Source organism: Centropristis striata, chromosome 12 (assembly GCF_030273125.1).
Source record: "Centropristis striata isolate RG_2023a ecotype Rhode Island chromosome 12, C.striata_1.0, whole genome shotgun sequence".
Taxonomy (NCBI): Eukaryota; Metazoa; Chordata; class Actinopteri; order Perciformes; family Serranidae; genus Centropristis; species Centropristis striata.
Window position 1 is genome coordinate 22,793,274 of NC_081528.1, and position 14,431 is coordinate 22,807,704.

The window sequence follows — 14,431 nt, forward strand, 5'->3', positions numbered from 1 at the left end:
TTTCTCACTAATTTGTCAGTATTATTAAACTTGTGCTTTGAGATCAAGGAAATGGGCCATTCTTTGATCAAATATTGATGTTAACAACATAAGAATGCTACTATCGTTTACACTTCTTATAGTGAACATATTGGACAAGTATCATAACCTCAGATGGCCAAGTGAACACTCTAGGATCTGTATTTTTATGTCTGTTTTCAACAAAAGACATGAAAAAGTTATGATTTGCTTGACTGGTATTGGAGTTAACTAATCCCTGATCATTAAATATAAATGTCTGATGAGAAAAAAGAGCTTTCTTTGTGTCTTAAAGGTAGAATAAAGGGCATGCAGAGAGGTAATTTGTGGTTATTTCTGCAAATAATGTCACCCTACATTACAGGCATGCTCTGCTTTGAGCTTTCGCCTCAAAGGAAGAGGGTCGCTGGTTCAAATCCAGCTTGTGGCTCTTCTGTGTTTGCATGTTCTCCCCGTGTCAGTGTGGATTCTCACCAGGTTCCTCCCACAGTCCAAAGACATGCAGCTTAGGTTTAATTGGTGACTCTAAATTGCCTGTAAGGATGTATGAAAGCATGTATAGTTCTCTGTCTCTATGTGTCAGCCCTGTGATAGTCTGGAAACCTGTCAGATGTATCCCACCTCTCGCACAATGACAGCTGGGATTGTCTCCAGCCCCCCACGACCCGAGTTTAGACAGGTTTTCATCGGTTACATCGGTTCAGGGGGATAATGAATGTTTTATAGTCTCAGTTTTCAGTGCACAGCCGCAAAACAATTCAGTCCCAATCCAGTTCACAAGCACAAAAAGAAAGTAAACTAAAAGCCGCAATTTTGGCCGTTTTTCCACAGATCCCCATCAACAACACAAATCAGGGAAATCAAAAGAGAAACAACAGCGTCTGTATTGGCAGTTTAGTAACTGTGATAATTGCAATATATATGCTGGGTACTTACAATACAGATCAGACAGTCAGGTTTGCAGCAATACCTCCATCGGGAGGTGGACTCCTAGAGAATGACAGACTTGGAAATGTAACATTACATTCACCAGATTATTCCTCCAGCAGAGACCAGGCTTGTCAACTGAAGCTGAGGACACAAGATTTTTTTTATCAGATCTTACCCACGATTCCCAGTTGGACAAAGTTTGCAGCACTCTGCACTTGTTTAGGGCAGTCAGCATGGCTAGTTGGCACAACAATCTGTTAATGTGTGAGGGGTTAAGACGTGAATCTGCATGTGTGTGAGGGGAATAGATCCAACCCAACATCAGTCAATCAAACATGTTTGAATTTTTTGAGTGGAATCTGGATGCAATTGGGTAGTCTGAACTGATTGACGATCCAACTGCAAATGTGTTACCAACAGCCAATGAAAAAGAGAGGGTGGGACAATGGAAGTAGCGTCAGAAGACTTTTTTCTTCTTGATGTTTTTTTCCGAGCAGATTGCTGCGCAGACAAGAGCAGCAGAGAGCTGATTGTCGTATGTGTCGTACATTTCTTCTTCCTCCTCTTCTTCCTTTTCTTTCTTCAAGGTTTTATTGGCAGTTGGCAAACAACAAATTGGTGCATTACCGCCACCAACTGGTATGTTTGTTTACCCAGTAAACTGTCACCCTTACCAGCATTTGTGCGAGACTTTGATGGGTTCAGTTGCTTTGGCACTTGTTAAGTGTGTGATCCCCAGTCTTTCAGTCCTCATACAAAAATCTGCTGAAACCAGTCATGCAGTGTGCACTTCAAGTCTTTTCAAAATCTGTAAAGTTGTGTCGTGTGTCCCCAGCTAAGAATGACACAGACTTCACAGCATGCTCTGATGCAAAGGTGACATTAAAACTGGCGTGACTTTAACACAACACCTGCATGGTGACTGGCGTAAATCCTCAGGTCCTGAAAGAAAAAAACAGTACATGAGCGATGTTGTGAGAGTTAACGATGCTCATCAGAATCAGAATCAACTTTAATTGCCAAGTGTGCTCATGCATGGAAGGAATTTGTTTCCTGTTTACAGTAGCTTCTAGTGTACCAGCATATATCAGGGAAACACACACCGAAAGAAAAGAAGGGCAAGGAGATAAATAGCTATAATAAATAAAGAAAATACTGGAAATAAGTATGTATGCACAACAAAGTATGTCGCAACTCTAGCTGAATAACTTATAACCAATATAAAGCAATACAAAGAGTTGCAAACTGACACATTCAGTTTAAAAAAAATATGAACATCTTCAATTAATGTGCTTTTTAAACACTGTTGAGACTAAATGATAAAATAACAAAATCCTGGGGACATTGCACATTTTACAATCATGGATACATATGGCTCTACTAGAGTCCAATCTATGGTGTAGTGCAGCAGTGAGACTAGTGAAATGTGACATTTTCCTGTATCCTTACAAACTAAGGTCTCTCTACAGCAAAGGGAGAAGAGGCTTGGGTCTCCACAGACAGTCAGCACTGACACTGTTCTATTTGAGACAATTCCTATTTCTCTCTGCACCCCCCTGATACTTCATTTCAATCCTCCCTTCAACTCTATGCAGTGATTAAGTAAAAGCAATCAGATCCTCCTCAGTGCAGAGACATGTCAGGCAGATCAATAAAAATGATAAACTCTTAATGAACGCCACTCTTCATCCCCTCTAATTCCACCACTCCTGCCAGTGTGAAAGCCTCCGTGCACAATAATGCCATTTAATATTTATTTACACCCTGTGAAAATCAATAAATAGATTTTAAATAGAGCTGGAAGACACCCGTTTGCCCTTTATCACTCTTTTTAATGAAGGCTTTAGTCCCTTTGGAGATTGGAGGGGAATTTTTAAATGAAATGAAATGCACTTCAAGCATTTTGCGGTGAAAAGAGAGTGGATTGAACCAGCATGCTTGTGTGTACGTGCGTGCGCGTGATAGAACACGTGCATGCAGCTTTAGCTGACACTGTTTGCGGCTACACAGAGAAGGAGAGAAAGTCTGAATCAGGGCTTTCAGTAATCAGTGTCACATTGTCAGGGAGGCTGCCTTTGACTAATGAGAGGTGCTGACAGCCTGGCTGCATACTCCCCTGGCTCTGCTGAGTGGGACGGATCTGTTTCAGGGCCTTTGTCAGGTTCATTCTCCCTCTGCTCCTCTCCCTCTCTCCCTCTGCCTCTCTCTGTTTCCTTCTTTTTCTCTCTCCGAGTGTCAGGGAGAGCAATGACCAGTGGTCAGCCCCAAGGACACCTCCTGGCATTCCACATGGTGACAAATTGACCATGGGGGACAAGGTGCCTCAAAATTGCCTCGGAGATGAAGAGGTTTTGAATGTCCCCTTCTCCCCCTAGGACCGGAAACTGCAGATCTTGTCGGAATGGCAACGACAGGAAAGAGAGGGGGAATGTCACAATATCAGAAAATAAGCAAAATAGGAAGGGAAAGGTAGGCAGGGCCAATATCAGAGCTGAGTGGGTCTGGGATTGATAGGAAAGAAAAAGCTTGTATTGAACAACTGAGGCGACATAGTCACCCATTCAGCATGTTGTGTATCAAAGGCCAAAGGATGAATCTCTCCATGACATTGTATATAGCTCAGCTAAAATCTAGTGCAGATTACCTCAATGGGGTGTGGATTAACTTAAAATCACAAAACCCCCAACTGGGTGCAACTCAAGCATTTCCTAAACACAGACATTTCCTGTGAATCCCAGATTCCACAGAGCCGATCTGACCTTGGCAGCAAAATATATTTTGAAGACAAATAAATGTCACCCTGTAAGCTATACTTTCTCTCCTGCAGTCCTTGGGAGCCTCAAATCTGTTAGTGTATGATAACAGAATGATTGAACAGTGTCTTCAAAGAGATTCAACGTTAGAGGGTCAAGTCGGATCAATACTGCAGGTATTAACTGATCATTCTTGTTTACAGTCAAGTGGAACCCATCTAGGTGCAGCTGAAGCACATAGGATCGATTGAAATAAAGTTAGAGTGCCTTAAACATTCCCGGACTCCCCACCTGGAGATGTCACTCATGAAGGTGATTTGTTAGCGTATCATGTAGCCCACTTTTGAGGGTATATTGCTGGCTATAAGGTCTATCGATGTAGTAAAATGCAGTTACCAACAACAGCACATTTGTCAAATCTGCTCCCAGTGCTAATCATCCGCACACACATTTGTTGTGTGTGTTCGTCCCTCTGTAAAAAATTCCAAGCTAAAAACAGCTTCGACACCAATCAACACCAATCAGAATGCCAAAAGCAAGGAGGGCAATACACACAGGTGCACTGTCAAATGCTGTGTGTTCACATTATGGGAGCTCTTCTCGCTCCAGTCGCCTTAGCCGGCTGTCTCCAGTCAGGCCTACCTTGGAGCTAATCAGGCCGTCTCAGTTCCTTAGATGCCCCCCCTGGGACAGCACAGCCACCAGCACACTTAATTGGTTCATTTGTTCCGTCATGTTTTGCTGAGCAGAGACAGAACGAGAGGAAATGCTGCAGTGGAACCATTGTCTCCATGCTCGTCTCCAAGGATAAGGGAAAGTGACACATGAATGCTCTCCCAGATAGATAAATAGAAGAATGGAAGTTAGATAAAGTGTCTAATGAAAGGATGAAGGCAATTCATTTTCTAGCTGCAGAGCGAAGGTCTTGTTTGATTTAATGTATGTCCATCGACCGAGATAAGTTTAACATGGAGAATTGAACAGTGGGAAAGATATACTCACTATGCTAGTGAGATTAAATCACTCTGGCTTTGTCTTTCATTGCCTTTGTCTTTCCTCACCACACCTGCAAATACACATAGACATGCAGGCACACGTACTGTACAGCAATGATTCCCGACCAGAGCCACTTGTACCCCAGAGGGTACTTCTGCAATTGCTGGAGAGAAAGAATATTATTGCTCAACTCATTTGAAAAAATATAAATTACAATCTCATTAAAAAATATATCCACATATTGAGATTGATCTTAACATTATGTGCTATGACAGTGTGTGTAAAAAGTAATTAGCAAGGAAGCAGAGAAGTCTGAAACATTTAGTTAAAAGTAATGGATGAAATAGATTGCTAAATGTGAAAAATATAAATACCTAGGTTAAAGTCATTGATAAATGGTTGAATTAGCTAAAGTGATGATACACAAGTAAACTGATGGACACACAATTAAAAAGCTTACTGATTCATTGGTTGAAACAGCTAAAAGAAAACGATAAAAGGTTAGCTAAAATGATTGGCTTCGTGATTACACATTAGCTAAAAGTAATTAATGAAAGGTTAGCTTAAAGTAAGGGGATAGCGTTCAAAATATAGAATATTACCGACAAGTAATGGATAAAAAGTTAGCTTAAAGTAAGGGGTTAGCATTAAAAATAGTTAACTTTAGCTAAAAGTAATGAATAAAAAGTTATCTTGATGGATTAACGTTAAAAAAGTTAACATTAGCAACAAGTAATTAATAAAAAGGTAGCTTAAAGTAAAGGGTTAACGTTCAAAATAGTGAATATTACTGACAAGTAATGGACAAAAAGTTAGCTTAAAGTAAGGGGTTAGCGTTCAAATAGTTAACATTAGAGACAAGTAATGGACAAAAAGTTAGCTTAAAGTAATGGATATGCAATTACAATGGTTAGCTAAACTTTTTGAGGAATTGGTTGAAATATCTGAAAGTAGCCGATTAAAGGTTAGCTAAAAGTATAGATAAACAATTTAAATTGTCACTATAGTAATGAGTTTACTGTGGGAATAGTTTGCTAAAAGTAATGTATCAATCATGAAAAAGCTACGAAGTGGATAAATTATTAAAATAGTTAGATGTAATGGATAACTTGTTAAAAATAGTTAGCTAAAAGTAAACAACAAATGGTTGGAAAGTATACTCCAAATGGTATAGTACCACTGAAACCAGACCAAACTGATCTAAACACTGACAGTAATTTGTGAATTATTGTGACTATAGTACTGTTAAATCACATCCAGTTAAACTAACTGAAAAATGATACATTCGGAACTTGACAGGTTGTGTTATTAAAGGTCATCTGACAGGGCTGTGGGGGACGTAAGACAACACAGGTTGGGGACCAGTGCTGCCTTATATTCCCTCAGGCCTTGAGGCTATGGTTGTTTTGCAGGCACTTCCCTCAATGGACAATGACAAATAGTGACTAAAGTGCCCCTTCTAATCAGTGAACAGAATATGAAACGCATCAATATAGGATAATATGGTGAAAATATGTCAAGAAAAAGCTAGGTTATCAGTGAAGTAAGCCTGTGTGCGCAGCGGAAAACAAGAAGACGAATCTTTTCAATAAAAAAACTTCCAAACATCACAAAACAAATTTGTTTCATATTTATGTAACTTGTTTTCCTGAATTGTCTTCCAACTTTTAGGTGGTTAAAAATATTGTGTCTATTTCAGCGTATGATTGCCAATCTCCAGTCATAGATATGTGGAAAAAAGTCATAAAGTATCCTCTGAGCTGCACAGTAGTCTTGCTTGGTTGATGTAGTTCTGACCAGGGTGCTGATGGTGACAATGTTGCTGTTTTAGTGAGTTAGTTTTACCGTAATAACTGACCTCTGATTGGGTGTCAATTGGAAGGTTTAATAGTACTGTGAGACTACATGACTTTAGCATACTACTCCATTCGTATAACCACGAGGCTGCACTATTGGGTAATAATTGCAATGTTATTCACATCGACTGAGCCAAATTTTAAATGTCCCAATTGAAATACACAGCCTATTCATACATCCTGATAGTCTTTAAAATATAAACCTTAGTTGTATTCAGCCTATTAATATGAATCCATAGTTGCATTACATATTATGAAAAAAAAACAAAACTTTTATTGTCAGGATCGCCAATAATAACTAAATGCTGGAACTGAGTGCGCATATCATCACATCTATGCGTATATATGTTTAAACTGTTTTAAGCTCATGTCTCGATGGCCCCTAGTACTTAAGCCCAGGTAAACCTGTGCATTAAGGCGCCATTAGCTGTATAGCATAATTCCTGGTCCATTTCACATGCTTCAGCCCTATAATAAACTCAGGCGCCATTTACTGCACACTTATGCACAAAGAAACACACAAGCAGAAGATGCTAAAAATGTTACACTTAAAGTACGTATATGAGACAGTTAATGCAATATAACACAGCCGCATAGAGAGGTTAGCTGACACAGTGCCTCTGCATGTGCTCCCCGAGCTTATCTCTTCCATCTGATGAATGGGCTAGATTGGATTGGGAGGCAGGCATGGGCAGAGAAAAGGGGTAGAGGGAAAGTAGAAAGGTGTGTGGAGGAGGAGGAGGAGGAGGGGGGAACCACCAAGGCACCATGCAGCTTAATTCTCCCATGCCTGTTCCCGAGATTATCTGCCACGATTTTCCAACATAAAATAAAGATAGATAAATAAAACCCAGAACCATACTGAATGAATAACAATGAAAAACCATAAAGGCTTCTGGGCGTCTCCAAGTAATTTATTCACCATTTGCTGGAATACCTGGAGCGAGAACAATTCGGTGGAATTGAAAGATGAAAAAGAAATAGAACATTATGTTGTAGTTGATGGGTATAAAATTACATCTGCCATTAACTCTAAGGATAATACTACCATGGTAATCAAATGATGCCTCATCAATATTGATGATTATGTGTTGGAGGGAACAACAATGGCACCTGATTAGTGATAGAGGTGCATGATACGTAAGAGAAATGTTTTTCATATACAAACTGTTTTGCTTGAAATGATATCAGATCATATTTGACACCAGATTTGCAGTTCCAAAACCATGTACATATGATACATTTTTTTGGAAATGCCACCTGCTCAAATCTCTACATGAATATTTACAATATGCACTCTAAGCCTGTCATATGTAATGATGGTAATTTGAGGACCACACATATGCAGTCATTGAGTTTGTCCTGTGAAATAAGTGCTGTTCAGACGTTTATCTGCAGCAATCTGCAGGCCTCTTGTAGAAAATACCTCAAATTTGCTTCACATTCAGACCACAGCAATCAGACAGATAGGGCCAAACCGAGATTACCTCGGGATCAACCTGTCAGCCGGCTTGGTTCCGCTTGTTTCTTGATCTCTAATACTAATCAGGTTCAATTCAGGGAAACAGAAAGTCAAAATAAGACAAAGAAGGATAAAAGCAACTGAGAGAATAACCCACTTCTCCTCCTTTATCTTCTCACAAATCTGTTCTTGTCCTTTATGCACTAAACTGAATTTAAGCCTGAAGTTTAGCACTGTCAGTGAAGAGATGACACACTGCGCGGCACTGGACTGCAGAGCATGATGATAGCGAAACACACTCACACAGTGACAGATGGATCAGTACTAACCAGCAGACACCATTAAACTGAACCTTGTGGTGTTGAGTGGAGTAGCTAGTGCAGCGAACAGGACACCTCCACCACTACTCATAGAGGAAAGCGCTGTCAGCCGGCTCTTTAATGACCACTTACAGCAGAGGGATGGGCAGAGTCCAGCTCGCACTCTCCCACCTCCAGCAGGAGTTATACGGAGATAGAGCCAGTCTTGGCTTGTTGCCCTGCCGTCACAGTCTCTGAGTCCGCTTTGCAAGTGCCACGTCTGGGCAGAAGGATGGTGGGGTCTGGGCCTGGTGTCTGGAGGCTGGGCAGGGTTCTGGAGAAGCACTGAGTTATACTCCAGAGGAGCTCTGGTAAATGGATGCAGGTCGCCTGGACATCTGTTTCCTGCGGGCAAGCTGTAAATGCTATCTTGCATATAAGTTACACTGTAAAAAAAAAAAAAAAAGAAGTAATAATATACTGGTCGCTGGGGCACCAAAGAAATACTGTAAAATAATGGAAGATGACCATCTTTAAAACACACAGTCATTTCCATAATCATAATGCAGTATGTTACTTTAATTTTACATGAGGTCTTGTATGTTTTTGTTTGTCTTTTTTAATGTTTAATGAAGGATACTATACCTGTTAAAGCATGAGATTACCTATAAGCTTATGTGGAACACTGCAATTCAATTAATATTTAATATAATAAACTTATACAACTGTATAAAAATAGTGTTGTAAAACTTGCAATCAGGTGTATAAGTACTATTTAACTGTTGATTTTCATATGTATAAACATGGGGGCAGATGAGTAGAAAGATACTTTCATTGGTAAGATCGAGGGAAGTCAAACATCAATATTTGTGAAATTAAGATACATTTGCAAATGTATTTTAAGAGTTTCTTTAAATGCAAATAATAATAATAATAATAATAATCATGATACTTTTCTTAGAAAAATACATTTTATGCTTATTTACAGTAACAGGTGTTTTATGTTATTTTTTTATTACTTTTTATTGATTTTTTTATTTTATTAAATACAGGAAAACCTGTAAAATGAATAAAACCTTTGTAAAATCACAGATTTTTTTCTTTTTTTTACAGTGTAGTAAATGGTTGCCTTACAGTAGCTTGCACACACACCGATCTCTTACTGGCACATCTTGTTACAAACCACTTTGGAATACAAACTACTTCATGCAAATTAGGGGCACTGAGTGCAGAGCCACACATTCTACAGCGTCCCACCTTTAGCATCTTGCAACCAATCTGCGTCATGCTGACAGACCATATCTTTCACTGTGCCCTCACTAAAACCAGGAGAATGTCACAGCGCTCACATTACTCTCACAAAGATGGATGCTGCAGCAGCAACATTGCACGGGCTGCAGCTCAATGACTTTGCTAACCTTTTACACCAAACCAGGCCTGCAGCTAGTAGACACAATGCTTATCTTAGCAAATATCATATAGGAGATAACTAGAGCGCTCAAAACATGTGTACACATATAGTCCAAGGCCTGTTTAATCTGTCAGGAGATGTACAGTATGGACTGCAGCCACTGCATGGAGTGTTATGCTGGCATGATTTGGCAAAAATAGTCATGTTTGTGGAGATTAAAATACGAAGGATTTATTTTTCATAATAAGTACTACTCTGGTGTTTTTCTTTTTTGCACGTGTAAGCACACTTGGCTTCACTCTCATGCAGAGGGATGAAAGGATCAGACAAATATTAAAGGATTTCCAGTGTAAGTGATCCATGGTAACCTAGTTAGTGATTGAGTCCATGAGGAAGTGTTGTTGCAGTGACAGATTTGTACTTTTGTGTCTCTGAGACCCACACACATACTGTATACAGCACGTACAGTTTGACAGAGAGTCAGGGACCCAGCAGTCGGGGAAAAACAGACAGGAGGGAGATGAAGCAGCAAGATCCCGCTGGAATATAGTGTTCAATTGATCTACAGCAGCAGTTTGAGGCTTAAATCAAAACAACAGTACGTATATACTGTACTGCTGTCTGCAGTGACAACTGACATTCATATTGGATGTATGGGAAGCACATATGGGAATAGCAGAGTGAGAATCCACAGAAGAAAAGCTGCGGACTTGACAACATATCAAAGTCTTGATATGGGATGCTTGAGATCAGACAGGGAATATATACATTCGTGTTGTACTGCCAAACATGACTGATTGAAAGGAGAAGTGACGAATTTGACCTTTTTAACCGTCCTTCAAGTCAGTTCTCTTTCAGTTGCCAACTTTGAATTATAAATAGCATGAATGTGAATTTAAGTAGCCTGGTCTTGGGGAATTATATTACATTTAGTAGTTTAAGCCCCCTTCTTCTCTGTCTTATTTTGTTTCCTGCAGGGACAAAGACCGAACAGGAGAAAAGACTCCCGTCTGCTTGTGATAAGGAAGGAGAATGCAAAGAAAAGCTGGTATATTGGCTTGTTACGCTTTACAAAGCAGCTATCCTGTTCTGGACTTTCAGGACCAGGTGTTATCGTCAGTACGAGCCAGCAGGGGGTGGATGGAGGGCATGGGGAGGCCTGATCCATCCCCTGCCTCGAAACCCTATCTCAGGGCAAAGCCACACAGACTTGGCCTTTCGCTGGAGGCCACATGGTGCAGACCCTGCAGGACCAGATCCTTTTTAAAAAGAAAAAGCAATCTTCTGAAGGTAAATTCCTTTACAAAGCCATGTTCCCCCGAGAAACACAATGCTTTGCAGTTCTTAACCCACTGACTAAATCTTACGTAATGACATAAAACAGGAGATAGGCATGAGGTAGACGCAGTCAAACACTGATTTAAATTGGAACAGGTGAGGAAAGTCATGATCCTCATGGATGTGTGGCACTGAAGTCATCAAAAAGCAACAGCATTTTGATACAAACACAGATGTGCTTCATTCCTCTACAAAGCTGTGGCATACTGTAGCATATCACACTTTTTTCAGACAGGTAAAAAAATCTAACAGCATCTATTGAACAAGTCCTTGGAGTGTGAATTTCGTTTCACATCCACATAAAGTTCACTCGGGGTCTACACAAATGAGACTGTCTCTGGGGAAGGTGATTGGCTGGAGATTGCAGTGGCAAGGGTTCCCACTGAGGGACGAATGTACAATGGGGCCCTGAGGGGCCTGTTGGAGAAGGGCGTTTAGCCTCCAAGTGGCCCCCTGTGGTAACTCTATCTCAAGGGTGGTGGGGGGCACTCAGCTGGGGCTAAGTGGAGGTGTGTAAGTCAGTGTTCCTCCCCTCCGGCTGTACCACCTCCCCGAGCTGGGAAATAGAATTAGTGACTGATGGTTTTGGTTCTTTTCCTTGCTTCCTCTCTTTGCTGGGTGAGAGTACTTTGTGTTGCATGTTCGAGATAACCTTGAAGAGCAATGCGACAGATAAAAGTGGCACCTGGGTGGGAATTTTATCACTCAGTGGGGAGGCCTTTACAATCTTTGCACAAGCTTACATGTGCAGTCTTTGCTTTCCAGACATAAAGTGTTTCACAATTTTCAGGGCACTCAAATTATTAGTATCGCAATTATTTTATCATTTATTACACAGGAGCAACATCATAGAAACATACATCTCCAATGAGTCTGATTAGGGGTGATATATATTGATATAAAATATATATTGATATAATATATATGTGACATGGAATGAGACCATATCGCATATATCAATATAGTTTTTAAATTTGCACTGTGATCCTTGCTCAAGGCAAGCTGTAGTTTTTATTTAATTTTGATTTTGATTTTGATTTTTTTTTTTAAAGGTACTCCTGTTGATGTACAGTATTTATCTTCACTTAAATAAAAAGTTTCAATACTATTTGGCTTTGGCTGAACATTTGCTCTCACTTTGCGATAAAAATATCAGGATGTATATCGTATATATGGATATTCACCCTAAATATATCTGGATATGACTATTGGTCCATATCACCCAGCCCTAAGTCTGATGCACTGTGCAGAGATCATTTCTTTTGCTGCCTGTGTCCCAACCGCTGTCCATGGTGCTGATCCTGGAGCTGTCCAGGGCACCAACAACAGAACACAAGCCTGCTGGTTGGATCTGTAGGCCAATACTTTGCCTTCACTGACTGCCATTATAATTTTGTCAGCTATCAATGTCAACATACACTCAGTTTATTAAGTAAAACAGCTAAAAGTAGGTATTCTATAATGTATTTTAATACAGCAGTCCTGCTATAAAACATTGAATGAAAACATTGAATGTGAGAAATTCAAAATCATACTCATTTTGTGTACTTATGGTGCTTTTGAAAAGTATTGCATTTTGCAGCAAGGTGTTTCTTTGACTCGGCCAAGCCTCAATGACATAAATAGAGAGGACAAAATAATAGGAACACCTGTTAGCATAATGGAATTCAGTGTGACAGCACCACAATCTGCGGGGTCAAAAATCAACAGTCGTACAAAGTTAGCGCTTAATGCTGTTTAATGCTATGTTCCACTGTTTACACTGACAGCTGACTGCTGTTGAGACCCTGACATTGTACATTGTACACCATTTGCCTAGTTCGACAGAGAGACTTTGTACATTCTCAAATAAACTCTGTTCAGAATATTCTGTATGCTATGGTAATATTCTGCAAAATAATAATGCATTCGTCCTTCAACTCATCAGTGCTTTTTATGTGTGCTTATCCCCAGAGTCCTGAGTGCTTGCAGATTGCAATTTCAACAACAGCAGTTGTGCCTCACCATGCTTCAAAAGAAACATTTGATTTAGTATAGTTCAGTCAGCTAACTACTGATTACTGATGAACGGTGGTAATATTCAGCTGTTTTGAACACAGTTATTAGAGAAACTGCTACATCTAAAAGAAAGAAATGAAGGAAATAAGAAATTAAAAATATTGTTAATACACTGAAACTAAATAAAAACAATATCATTTAAGAATAAAGTAAAAGTAGACTTAAAATTTAATAATAATAATAAAATACATTTTCCCCAGCTCTTGTGACCTTGTACCACCAAAAAGGGAACATATTTCATATTCCAAGAGATAACACTACGCCGCAGGTGCTTCATAATTAATCCCTATTGTTTTCACATCCATAATTTAATAACAACATGATTTAAATATCAATATATATCAAATGCTACTCAGGTTGGGATGAAACTGCAGGTGACAAGTGTGTGTAGTTATCGAGACATTATATCTAACTTAGCCCAAAAAAGCAAACTTAAACTTCTATGAAACTAAGTCTAAATAAAAATGAAAATTTCTGAAAAACTGAAACTAAACTAAAAACTATAGCAAATAAACTCTTAACTAAAACGACAATAAAATGAAAAAGAGAAACTAAAATAAAACAAAAACTAATTGAAAATTATAACAATTATAACCTAAGTTTCCACAAGAAAACACAAAGCTCAGCACAGTGGGGAGCGGTAAATGATGATAATAACTCCCCCCCCCCCCTAAGGAAACATAGAATCAGGGCCTACATATGGATGCTGGAGTGGAGGCTGGGCTTATGAAATGCTACATAATCAGCAGTACAGCATCCAAGCTCACATTTGGCAAGAGGCAGATTCAAGTGCAACCTTTTACACTTACATTCAAACCTACAGGGAAATTATTATAGAGCTCCCTCTTCACCTAAACAGCAGCTCTTTGAACTTTACAAGGAAACCTGAGCTCCCATTCTGTCTCTGACACTGGTCAGTATGGCTGTTTTGCGGGTCAAAATTGAGTCAAAATGCACCTTTTTATCGAAATGAAAGGATAGCAATTTTTTGGTGTGACCAAAACATGAAGGGGCACTTCACTGGAAATGGAGGAAGAGTCATTTAAGGACGCCCCCTACTGCTATACTGGTCACTGAAGAATCAGCAGGTGACAAATGGTGCTAGGAGAGGCTGTTGTAGCACATTCATGCAATATTTCTGTAAGCAGAGACATCCAGATGAGGCACCAGGCCCACAGCCCCATGGGAGCTCCACCTGTGATCATAATGACTGTATCTCTCAACCTGTGTGGCAATGCATTCGCCTCACAGTAAACAGGGGTTGACAGTGTTGCTAAACTAATGTTTCATCAGGCACTTGATCCCACCAG